We start from the raw sequence: 13,483 nt of genomic DNA, 5'->3' as shown, positions 1-13,483 counted from the left end.
TTGCTACAGTCTTACTTGTTTACGTGCAGTATAATAAGCAGGTTATGATGGCTAATGCTAGCTAACGGCACATTTCATCTAACAACACTGTCCATTCAACAGTTTTCTTCCTTTTTCCTCTTACACAGTCTGGTTCAGGGTGCAAAGTTGGAAAAACATTACGATACATGACCATGCATCAGATAGCTGCTGCTACTGCAAAAACACACACACACACACACACACACACACACACACACACACACACACACACACACACACACACAAAAACATGTTGTATAACCAAGAACAGGTCTTGCACAGGCCAAGGACATCTTTTGAAACTTTACAGTATCTTCACAATAATACGTAATTTTGCCAGGAAAACAGATCTGTACATTCCCTTGTAGACTTCAGACTCAGTGTTTTTTGTTGGCGTGTTATGATGCAAACTTGTAGTCATTAATCAAGGCTTACTGGGCTCTAACCTGGAGAAGGCAAATATTGATTGCTCTCAGATAAGACTTGACATGTGGTTACCCAGCTATCAGATGGCAAAAAAGTACATTTCATCTGTGCCACTTATATAACATCAGTCTATCCTGATCACTTGTAATGCCTTTTTTTAATTTATTTTTTTATTGTTTAACATTAACTTCAATATCAACGCTGGGCTTTTAAATTAAAATGTGACCAGCGTGAAGAAAGAAAAGGATTAATAAACCGCTCTTAATTGGATAACATGAGCAATCTGCAACGGCTCACCTTCCTACTGTATCACATACATCAGACTTAATAGCACTGACATCTCCTGCACGAGGCAAAAGTTGTTTAACAACTTAATGAGTGTCTGATTTATGACTGGAGCCCGGTGTCTGATAAATAAACAGCACAGGTGAGAGGGTTTCATCTCACAGAGCGTTTTCTAATCAACAGCTAAGAAGAGACGAAACATTTAAGGTTGTACTTGTGTGCATTGGGCCTGCGAATAAATGTGTGCGAGTGTGCCGGCTTGCTGAAGTGAATTCCACTCATCATTCAATTCTTCCAGAGTGTGCATAAAATAACTGATTAGTTGCATCTATCAAATTCCTAAATCTCCAATATTTCACGTACGTATTGAAATATCATCAAGGAAGCGCAAAAGGTCAATACACACACTGTCGCGGAGGGAGGGGGGGATAAATATCATCCTGTTCTTATTAACAGTCATGTGACAAACCACATCTGAGACTGTGTGACGCGCATATTCGCGCACATCCACGCGGGGAATGGGTTTGTATTGTCATGTGGCCGTGTGTGAATCTCAATGAGATGCATTTTGTGCCAAGTAGCCAAGGGAGTTGTTAAATGTGACGGCATCAGAACATCCAGTTTCGGAGAGGCTGTGTCCATGAAGGGACAGCGACACCCTCATGAGTGAGAAGCTCGCTCTGCAAGAGACGTGGAACTTTGGCAGCCCATGCATCAGCTAGCACAAAATGAAGCCTGCCTCATCCAAGAGCATTAAGATGCGGATAAATAAATAAAACATTGCCACCATGAGAGGAGAGGCAATGTGACAGCGGGATTTTTTTTTTTTTTTGTGCTTGCTTTCATGTTGGCAGGCGCAGGCATTTTATTTTGGGATGAATCAAAATTTCCTGAAAACGCCTGCGCCAGGTGTATCTAATTATCTGACAGTGCATCCTCATTATAAAACGGCCCCTGGGAGCCGGGCGTTCGGCTTGCCGAGCCTTGGACCGCAATCAAGGTGCTCCTAACAGCAAGCGCACGAAGATAATATAGACACTACGTTTCCATAGATGTACTGAGCCCACTTTTTTTTCTTTTTTTTTTGCAGAGAACTAGCCAGTGTTTGCACTTTCACGATACTGTGTGTGCCCGTTTTCTTTAAAAATCCATATATACCTACACGAATGCTGTAGTTTTGCTTGTTTGCGGCGCATCCATGTGACAAACACGTGTCAGTACAGTTAGACAGTCTGAGGAATGAAAGGAAAAACAGCTATACATGTATTAGCAGCTGTTATGACAGCCCCTTGCTGTCTCAGCCATGCCCTGATTATGTCACCTGGATGAAGTTTATAAACCATAATTACAGCTTATTCCTGATTCTCTCCAGGGACGTGCAAGCAGGCAAAAGGAAAAGTGGGTGTGTTGTCAACACGGTCACACTAGAGCAAACTATGTTAGGGCATAATTAATGAGAGAAAAGGATCTGCAGAAGTGGCAGAAGTGCAGCTCTGTAGCTGGCAACGCTGGATGCTGATCTGGTGGGGGGGTCACCGTGGAGGACGCAACTGTGAGCAAGCCCACCTGTCTTTCTCCTGCTTATGATTTCCGGCCACAGCTTAAATCCCATCCAGCAGTGATTGATGTGGGCTTGGCGAGTGGGTCTGGGAGCATCACTCAAAGGCAAGATGGAGGAAAAGCTGCGGAATGTTTCCAGTTTATGAAGTGATGATGGCGAGGGAGGAGGGAGGGAGGGGGCAATCTTACCTAGGACTAATCTGTGGAAAGCTTTGCAGCAAATGATTCAAATCCGCTTTATGCTCAAATGTGTGTTTACTCACAGGGACACCTGAGCTGCGTGACCACTGACTTTCAGCATTACTTTTTCCCATATTGCAATTTGCTGGTCATCTAAAGAGGGTGTGAGCACTTCACCTGATGTTCCTTCTAGATTTGGCAACATTATTACCTTCATATAATTACTTCTACTAGAGATGTTTTTTAATGATAATACGTGATTACCTTCTAATTTGAACTGGTTTAAGAAAGAAAGACACAAATATTTAAACTGACAGATCATTAGGGATTAGAATAATGATAAGCAACCCTTAATTACATTCCAAACTAGGATGAGTAAAGTCTTTTTTCAATAAAGCAGCTTAATATTAAGACAAACTCATCTGCATGAATAAAAACTGTGTTGCTGAGCCACATTAGTGCCTTTTTTATGCGTTACATTTTAGTGGACCCTGTGTCACAGTTTCCTCTGCTTACCCATTTAGTTCCTTTTGAAATGCAACAGTATCTCTTGCACTGCCTCATGACTGGCAGACCGTAATGCTATTACCTCTCCTTGATGGTCATGCTCACTTAGCCCCCTGTCACTCTACACTAGCCAGCGAAGACACATCTCTCTGACTGGCTGTCCTTGCCCTCATTTGCGAATGCTTCTCTTTGCTACAAAATACCGAGGAACCACAAACTTTTCACTTCATTATCTTGCTTTTTAGAGGCTTTCCACTTTTCTTTTTTTTCCCTCGGGCTGCAAAGTATGAGTGCAAATCACGGGTAATTGGCTATATATGAATCACTTGTCAGTAGTAGTCTGAAAAAAAGAAAAACTCTTTAACGCAGGAAAGGGATCGCATAAATTATGGAACGCCCAAATCAGGCAGTGATGGAGGGAGGAAATAAAAAAATAAAAAAAACAAAACAAAAAACACAGGCATGTCCTGACACACTACTGCGCATGAGCCACTGTCAGTCACCAGTCAAATCTGGCATCAAAGCCTGTCAGATAACAGCAGCAAAATGGGTAAACTGGGTGAGTCACAGCCCACCCACCGGCTACACCACCTGAGTCAGGAGCTCTTGGGCACGCATCAACGCGCGCGCACACACGCACGCACGCATGCATTCATAGATAGACTAAGCAAATCGTCTCAGTTTGCAGAAGCAAACATTACACCAAACTTTCTCAACACGTCCCACAACTATGGCACAGAATAACCCCCCCTTAACACACACGCACACATTTCCAGCTTGTTTATGCGTGCCCGCGCATCCTCCGGAGCGGGCAGAGCATCGTTCGGGGCAAAGATGGCTCTCTCCCCCTGTCTCTCTCTCTATTTCTATTTTGTGTGTCCGTGTGAGCGCAGTACGTGTTATAAATGTTGACGATATAAATTCTGTTAAATATCTCGCCGCCATCTGGAGTGTAACAGCGAGCGGCAGCCCGGTGCACGTTGCGTTTGCGCCACATTCTCCACAACATCCCTCCAAAGCAAAGATGTGCAAAAAATGAAATTAAAAAAAAAAAACACCCCGGGCTCCTACTCACATCGCGGCACGACACAGAACTTGGAGCGGACACAGAAAAAAACGACACTTTATTCCACACATGGAAAACATGACGAGCCGCTCTCGGCTGCAATTGACAGAATACGAAAAGAAAAAGTACTACTTACTCTATACCCAGGCGGAAGAATGCAAAGCCCTCGCAACTGTAGATAAAAAAGGAAAATAAAAAAATGAGGGATGCGCTTCGTGTTGTTATTTTTCATTCAAAGAGACCAACTTAGTAATGGATAGCTGGGTGTCTTCTCAAACGTGAAGCCTTTTTTTTTTTTAAATAAATGTATATGTACATATCTCTGTGTACAAAAATCTCCACTTACCATGGGCTGTCCGAATAAATTCCTTAGGAAATTCCAGAGGAGTCCCTTCTTTCTTCACTCAAAGTCAGAAAACAGCAATGCCTTTTTCTTATTCCAAAAACAGGCCCCCGAATGAACTGAAAGAGAGAAGAGACCGAAAAAAGGAAGAAGAAGAAGAAGAAGAAGCCACAACAAATTCCGTTAGAACCAGGAGTCCCCCCCTCCCCAACACCAACACCACCACCACCCAAAAAGTGTTGACCTAACATCTGTGAAGGAGAGCAAACAATAAAAAAAAAAGGCAACTCGCAATAAATTGGCGGAATGGACAGATGGTACCTGCTCTCTTTATCACTGCCGACAAAGACAATGAGAGCGGCAATAAGACGGGCACAAAACTGAGAGCTGAGCTTTCCTTAGGAAACGCAGTCCCGGCGTGCTGTCGGATTCTACGCGCGCGCGTGCACGCACGCACGCACACACAGCTGCCGACGACGGCGGGAGCGAAAGCGAGAGAGGGAGGGAGGGGGGGAGAGAGGAGACCTGGGATGCTACGCTCCAAAGCTGCACTACGCAGTCTGGCCGCTTGATGGCCAGCTAGAAGAGCTGCAGAGACTGGGATGTTTCCCAGCACTGTGAAAAGCTGGAGCCAAGTGTATACCCTCATTATCAAATGTTTAAAAAAATCTCAGTGTTAATGTTAAGCTGCCATCTGAGCTACGAGCCCATCATTGTGCATGTTGTGCATTGACAGCTCTAAATTGTTCAAATAAACCCTGAAGCAGGGGCCTCACTTTAGTTCAGGAGCTACATTTAGCAACACAGATCACAAGCGGGTCAGCGAGGGAGACGCTTTACCAAACAGGCGACGCAACTTCTAAAATGTATTGCTGGTTTTTAAAGCATGCTGACGTTACATAACAATTTAACAGCATTACGTACCAAGACAGTGGGGAAAAGCACCAAACTTTCAAAAGTAGAGTTTTTGTAAGTGAAAGATTCAAAACAGCAACAGTGTTTCAAACAACTTCCCCAGATCTAGAAAAATACTTTCCATCTAAGCTAACGCTATCATCACTAGATCAGGAGCAATTTATTTTACACTTTATTTGAATTAGACAAGTTTATTATGGTGATTATGTCCTTGGGCACAGTTCAGGGGGACGATATTTTACTTTTATATGATGATAACCCGAGCATGATGGTGGCACAGTCCATCATCTGGGCAGGGCCCCATCTCTGCGTGGGTTCTCTCCAGAAGCTCCTGCGTCCTACCAGAGACATGCATTTAGTTTTTCTGTTAAATGGTGATTAGAAATTACTTGTAAATGTGAGTACAAGAGTTTTCTGTCTGTGTTTTAGCCTTGTAACAGGCTGGTGTTCTGTCCAGGGTGTACCCCCCCACATCAGCACCTGTGGCACCTGCGATAGGCTCCAGCCCCACAGTCTTGAACTGAATAAGCAGAAGAAGAAGAACTGATATATGTTAATATTGCAGCTTTCATTGACTTTAGTGATTAGGATTTCACATTCAAAGAAAATAATGACTTGCGATTTATCGTTATGTGCTGAACTAACAGTCATCTCAGGGGGGAAAAACACTATGCTTCCAATGGATGGATGGATAAGGAGTCTGGCAACACAGTGGCGTTTACTGAGAACTGGATCGCGCCGTAAGACTTGGTCTAAAAGTAGTTTTGACATGTTTTTGCCATGAAACTGGGTCAGCAATAAAATCCAGTGTTACTTACACTAAGTAAATTCAAGCCCACTGCAACTACTGTCATCTAGGAATAAGCACAAGTACAATTTTTCCAAAGACAGTGTGGTGTTTGCTGTCAAAATACAACTGTTGGGTTAGTATACCTTTATAATGATGAACATTGTAAAGGTATACCTAATATATTTGGAGCCCGCCATTGGCTGGAAATCCATGCAGTGAAATGCTCCACAGATAGAAAATACAAATATATATTATGGAAAATACACATTTTTAATAGTATTCAGTAAGACAGAATAACGGCACAGTGGCCTCTTGCATCATTTTAGTATATGATACAACTAGGAACACATTAATGACTACCATTTTTTTCACATTAAAGTCAGTGAATCCTTAAAAATTGCAGTGAGAAATGACTTCATGTATCTGTCAGTACTTGAGCAGCTAAAATGTAGTTGACTGTTTCTTAAGTATCAGTCCATCACAGGTTTTATTGTTTTCATCACAATAAAACCTGATGAGAAGTGAGAGGGGAGAAGTTCTTGCTAAAATGAGAAAAACACAATTTGTGATGGTGAATAGCAAAAAATTCTCAGTATCCTGGAAGAGTTCTTTTCGAGCAAAGATGGCGATTATTTGCTCATTACTATAGAAGCTGACATCGTTCCGCTATCAAGTGCAGCGTTTCCATTTATTCCGTAGCTCACCAATTCACAAGCACTGATCTCGAGCTGCTCCCGAGGCCTCGCTGAAGGTGCAAGTTTTTTTTTTAAACTAATTACGCTGCAGAAAATTCCTACTGAGAAAATACTTGAAAGTGGAATCATCTGATCTCTGCAAGTGAATTTGTTAAAGCTGACACTTTAGATAGTTGTAATTCGTGCTTGCAAATGATAGCTTAGTTTAGGCTGTGGATGAAAAGGCTTACTTTATCATCTTCTTTAAAAAACATAGCGAACTGGGGAATATATGTAGCCCATGTTTAAGTTATCCAAATTAATCCAAAACTATAAGAGGTAAGACTAAAGGTAACTTTAACCACATGAAATTTCCCCTTGTGGGACTAATAAAGGTATCTTATCTTATCTTATCTTATCTTATCTTATCTTATCTTATCTTATCTTATCTTATCTTATCTTATTACCTGTGCAACACGCAAACTAAGGATCTTACAGTTGTTGCATAGACAATGCATAATAAAACTAAAAGTAAACCTTGAGGTGTTTCTAGACCTTGAATTAAGTCAAACATTGGAAAGTTTGAAAGAGAAACTTGTCTGCACACAATATCTAACCCATGCATCCTGCTGGACTTATGTGTAGAGGCACAGATATGAGGAGGGCTACAAAAATAGGTCACGCTGAAGGTTCCCAAGACCACAGTAGCCTTCACATTTCTTAAATATAAGTTCCTCGAAACCGGTTGCCTGCAAATGTTGGAGAAGTACCTTAATAAATGATGGGACCAGGAACTTGGTCATTCTGCCTGAGCTCCAGAGATCCTGCTTGGAGATGGGAGAAAAACTTCCAGAAATGCAATCATAATTGTAGGCTTTACCAGTCTGGGCCTTTTATGGCAGATTTGCCAGACAAAAGCCTCTCCTCGGTGATAGACTGAGGAGAATGAAAACCCGCTTGGAGAAAAAGCCCCTAAAGGACTTTCGGACAGTGAGAAACAAAATTCTCTGGTCTGATGAAACCAAGATTTCCTTTGGGAGTGCACTGGCCCCACTACACCTACCCAATAAGTTTTGCTTTATTTTGTAGCTGCAGGCAGATGAAGGTGGATAGACTCAGGAAAGAAGCTGAAGAGATTCCACGTAGTGCAGGTGACGAATGACCTGCGCTGACTTTGAGATGCCGGTTTGGTGACAAGAACTCTGCTAAGGTGTGTGGGGTCAGCGGTGACCTTGCCAGTTCTTTTCTTCTTCAACTCATGCTAGTTTACCACCTGCACTTTCTTCAACTCTGCCAAGTTACAGACTTTACATCCTGTAACCAAAAATAAAGTGCTGAAGTTACTGTACACATTCTGCAGGCAACTTAGAGGTCAATCTGTCTGAAGCAGAGTAGCTGTTTGAAGTTTGTCTTTTTTCTTTTTTTGTGCATTCATTGACCCAAAGGCATTTATGTTCACAGTATGTATATTAAAACTATCAGAAAACACGAGGTACTTCTTAGTTTTTAAATCCACTGACTATAAAGATTTTCCTGTTAAAAAACAGAAGCCTTTGTGAGAACTGTTAAAGGTTACCATTAGGTCTACGGCTCAGCTTGAGTCTGTTTTCAGGCTGTTGGCTTCCTGCAGGTTGGGATGGGTCTGTGCCTACAATAATCAACACAGACTCTGAAAACTGTATTACTTTCATCTTTAAAATAACTTTCAAATTAAAACCTTATGTCTTAGCCTTGCATCATCTCACAGTCACTGCTCTGCGGTGGACTGATTCCTTTTGCTAAGGCACTATGGTGAGGTTTACCTACCTTATTTTGCCTTATTACATGGACAGATACATGTTTTGTGTGTGTGTGCGTGTGTGTGTCTTTGTACAAGTTATTAAATATATTGAGATTGGAGAAGTACAGCAAGCAAAAAGGCATTAAGGAGTTTAATTTACATGCAGCAGTTCTAGTACTCGGTTGGACCCCTTTGGCTTTCAGAACTACCTTAATTCTTCATAGCAGATTTAATAAGTTGCTGGAAACATTCTTCAGAGATTTTTGACCATATTAACATGATAGCATTGCATAATATCTGAAGATTTCTTAGCTATACGGCCATGGTAAAAATCTTATGTTCCAGCCGCATCCCAAAGGTTCTCTATGGGATTGAGATCTGGTGACTGTAAAGTCTGAGTGAACCCATTGTTAGGTTCAAGAAATCAGTTCGAGATGATTACAGCTTTGTGGCATGGTGCATTATCCTGCTGGAAGCAGTTATCTGAAGATGGGTACACTGTGCTCATGTAGGGATGGGCAGAGTCAGCAATAATATTCAGGCTGTGGGGTTTAATACATGCTACATGATGCTAAAGGAACCAAAGTGCAACAAGAAAACTTTCCCAACACCATTACACCTCAAGTAGCATGAAACACTGACAGAAAGCAGGGTTGATCCATGCTTTCATGCTGCTTATGGAAGCTAATCGGGCAGCGTTTTGCCAGTCTTCTATCATCCAATCTTGGTGATCCCATATGAACTGTAGCCTTGGTTTCCTGTTCTTAGCTAAGAGGAGTGATCTTCTGCTGCTGTAGTCCATCTGCTTCAAGATCTTGTGCATTCACAGATGCTCTTCTACATACCTTGGTTGTAATGAGTTATTGTTGCCATCCTATCAGCTCACAGCAGTCTGGCCTTTGTCCTCTGACCTCTAGTGTCAGCAAGGAACATTCACTGAACTGGAATATTTTCTCCTTATTTGGATCTTTCTCCGTAAACCCTAGAGACGACTGCGTGGGAAAAACCCAGTCGATCAGAAGTTTCTGAAACAGTCAGAGGAGAAAGGCCAGACTGCTTTGCAACGTCCATGTCAGATTCAAAGTCAAAGTCACTTAAATCACAGTTGTTTCCTATTCTGATATTCAGTTTCAGCTTCAGCATGGTGATCACCATGCCTACGTGCCTGAATGCTAACATTACCATGTGATCCGCTGATTAGCGAGCAACTGAACAGGTGTACCTAATAAAGTGGCCAGAGAGTATATATTTAGAAAAACCCCTAAATGTGAGATAATGTTTGGTTTTACAAAACAGTTTGAACATGAAAGAATTTTTGATAATGAGCCACGTATCACATCCTGCTGTGTGCAGTCACCACTCACTTGCTTAAAGTGGATAATATAACCTTTGTTTCCATTGTCCAAGGTTGCGCTCGCCATGCTGGAGAGCTGTGTTACAAAAGCCACCTTTTCTTCATGTGTCATGACTCGTTTCATTTCCTGAGCCTGCCAAGCTTGACTGTTATGTGATTTTTAATCTTTAACCCTTATATTATCCACACCATAGCACATTAATCTGCTTTGCACAGAGGGGCGAACATTTTGTATAAGCATTTTAAATGCACTGTACAGAGTACATATGTATAGAATTGAACATTATACGCTTTTTATGCCCACTACTTATTTTATTTCAGGGTTAATGCTCTCACAGTACTGGTGCAACAGACAAAAGGCGGAGGATAAGGGGATTCCTTTATATTTACATATGTATATATCTTTATATTTTTTTGACATTATTAGATTGGGCAAATATAGCTGAAGTTTTGCCCAAATGTGCAATATAAATACAAGTTGAGTGGGTGAAGCTATGCTCAGTGCTTTGTATCTGGTATTCACTTTGGTTCACAGAAGTTAGGTGATATTTATGAGTCACTGCATTATTCTGGGAGACAGGAATGATTTGGAATGTTCTCTTGCTCACACCCGCTTCAAGAGGCGCACTTCCACGACTCCACAGCTCTTTAATACCTCTTGTGATCACTGCTGGATTATAGGACAAAGCAGATTTGCATATTTTTCTTGTACCATGAAATAATGTGGCCATTTCCAGCATGCCGCATTCCAGTGTACAGTCTGTGTAGATTTACTCGGAACACTGTCGAATGTCTGATGTGAAATACAATCACGTGAGCTGAATGGGCAAGTACAGTAGAGAGGATGTAGATGAGAAAGAGGAGGGGGGGGGGGGGTAAAGAGATGGAGAAGTATACTACTCCTGTGATGCTATCATTAGCTCTCTTTAGATTAGGGAGCTAACCTCGCTCTGGCCTTGCCTGAAGAAAGAACGATGAGAGAAACTAAGAGATCAGTTGGCAACGTGCCGTGCTAAAGCAACAGCACAAATGCCTCTATGATGTTGGGTTTTTTTTAACAAACATGTTCATTTCAACAACAACAACAACAACAAAAAATTCACGCTGACAGCTGCAAGCACCAATGTGAAGTCGCCTGTCACAAGCAATTACAGTATATCAGACTGAAGTTCCTGTTGTCCTCAGAGATCACATCTCATGAGGCTCAGGCTGAAAGAGATGGAGAACAGTGACAAAAACATTCAAAAGCCCGTGCCGTGTTTGAACGTCCGCGCTACGTTGGCTAAGGGGAGCTTATAAGCCTCCAAGGCAGCCATACTTATTTGGCGCCTAGTTGGACAATCTGTATCTTTAAATCACGCGTTCTCGCTTCGACGCTCAGCAGGTGATCAGCGCTCGGCCGAGGAATTTTTAATATTTCTTATATGATGTTAACGTGGCGTCTACTGCCAGTGCAGGAAAATCTGCTACAACTGCAGCTTGGCTTTGTTTAGTTAAATGACTAAAATGAAATATTAGAGCTTGGAGTAATCCATTACATACACAGCCATCCATTCTTCTCCAAGCCTCAGAGGCCTTCGGCATAATAGGAGTCCTGCGCGAAAGGATCCTAAATGAATGAATTGGGACTGTGATTGATTCTAATTGGACGGGTCTTTTAGAGCCTTTCATCTTAAAAAAATAAAAAAAATAAAAAATTACAATAGTTGCCAGACAAACTTTTTCTCCAAGACACTACACAGCAGTCGGAGTACTTATAGCCCACACGATTAACCTCTTGATAGTGGCATTGTAAAGACACTGTCAGTTAAACAGCAAATGAAACAAAGTTTTTGCCGGGGGGCTGCATAGATCTGCACCAATTAGATGACTACTATCTGACTCCCTGTCACGTAGCGAGGGTCGTCCCCAGCTGTAGGTTTCTCTCTGTCTCGTTGACTCATTAAATGTGATTTGAAACATTTTTGGACAACGAGTCTTGCCCCCCCCCATCACAGTCCTGAAAGGACTGACAAATGAAAAGTGTTCTCCAGCCCAGTTACTTTTTTCTCTTTCATTTGCACGTCCAAAAGTCACAGTTGACCAGGCATTGTTAACAATGGCTTAATGAAATGGGATTACTCGTATGCCTTGCCAGAAAATGTTTACATGCTGTTTAATCTGAGCCAAGACCCACTGTGCAAAAAATTCCCAGACACGATGACATAATCATTCTGCACTGTACTGTTTAAATTGTATATGCGTTTTCATTCATGCAATATATGGATTTTATCAGTTTGCCTAACCAGCCTTAAAGAAGTCTTTAGAGTTGTTCACCTTCTATCTATTGAAAGTTTCACATTCACAGCAGTCAGGATTAACCTATGTTAACATTTGTTGGTCAGTGGCAGAACACGAGGCTGCAGGAGAAGATGTCATAGTCAGATGACATCAATCTTTTTGGCCTTACCATGTGTGCCACTTTGGGACTGAACCAGCAGTGCCACTTCTGTGTTGGCACGAGCACTCCAATGTTGGCTTCTTGGAACAGCCAAGCAGACTTGGTCCAAGTGGTTTGAAGCCCCCTAAGCTTAGACTTCAAAGGCCTACTTATTTGTCCCTGCCCTGACAAACTGCTGCAATTTACCCTTAGGCAGAGAGGAACAGCGAGGACTCGGCTCGTTTCTGACTCTTGATCGCAGGGGTGTCAAGTTTCTCTGCTATCTTAAGGGGAACCCCAACTCCGCAAGAGACACCTCAGTCCATTTAGTTGACAGCTTGGCCGTCCACTTCCATTCTGGCTGAATGGCTGATGTGTGAGTAGCATCATTTCCATAAAAAAGAATACGCTGTAATATGTTTTTTTTTAAAAAAGAGGAAAAACATGAGATTAAAGTACCTAGAATAACATCGGTATCAAATGAGAATGATATCAAATGTTTTTCTTAGTGCTGCAGATCCAAAAACTTGAAATTTCCACACTGACATTATGACAATGGCAGCTTGCAGTGTGTTTAAGTAGATGCAATTTTTCTAAAATAGAAGAAAAAATAAAGAAAAAGAGAAAAAAAAGTTTTTGTAGACAGAACAAACACATCTGAACTTTAAAGCATTTCAGTAATCAAAAGAAAGTCACCCTGGTGCCTTTTACTACTTGACTTCTGGCTTCTTGCATGCCACTGAAAGCCAGCTTCCCCAAGATGCCTTTCTTCTGACACTTGCCTTCCTCAGTCATTAAGGTTCAAGGGATGCCGTGGTTAAGTTGATGACTCATAGGAAAACCCTCATCTGGAATAAAGAAAGCATGAGTGGGGAAAGGAGCGGCTGACCCAGTGTGTGTGACACCCAGACTGTAAACGCTGATGGCCTCCCAGCACATGACCTGCACAGCATTACACAGCTACATTAACATTAGTTATTATTATTATTAAAGCTGTTATTATCACAGTGCTCCTGGTGTATTAAGTCGCCACTATTATTTCTATGTAATTATACGTTATAATCAAATTGTTACATATTGTGGGAAGTACAGTAGAAGGTAAGGTAGAACCTAAATTAAGATGGCGATAAATTTAATAAGAAGTGGCGTGGTGCTGTTTTTGG

At 41.8% G+C, this 13,483-nt stretch overlaps 1 protein-coding gene across 27 annotated transcripts in view; it reads right to left on the bottom strand.

The window, feature by feature from the left end:
• ptprda (protein tyrosine phosphatase receptor type Da) overlaps positions 1–4,832 on the bottom strand; it is a 418,286-nt gene extending 413,454 nt beyond the window's left edge. For all 27 annotated transcript variants that reach the window (XM_085267046.1, XM_085267055.1, XM_085267050.1 and 24 more), the window contains exons 1-3: positions 4,710–4,832; positions 4,392–4,507; positions 4,182–4,217 (exon numbers count right to left, since the gene is read on the bottom strand). The gene's annotated coding sequence lies outside the window, so the exon portion shown is untranslated. The remainder of the gene's footprint in view (positions 1–4,181; positions 4,218–4,391; positions 4,508–4,709) is intronic.
• Positions 4,833–13,483: the final 8,651 nt, after the last annotated feature.

This window comes from Mchenga conophoros, linkage group LG3 (genome assembly GCF_057382185.1).
Source record: "Mchenga conophoros isolate Kocher_MC1m ecotype Shallow Benthic linkage group LG3, M_conophoros_male_GT1.1, whole genome shotgun sequence".
Taxonomy (NCBI): domain Eukaryota; kingdom Metazoa; phylum Chordata; class Actinopteri; order Cichliformes; family Cichlidae; genus Mchenga; species Mchenga conophoros.
Note: the sequence above shows the minus strand (reverse complement) of the source record. Positions and strands in the feature narration are given on the sequence as shown.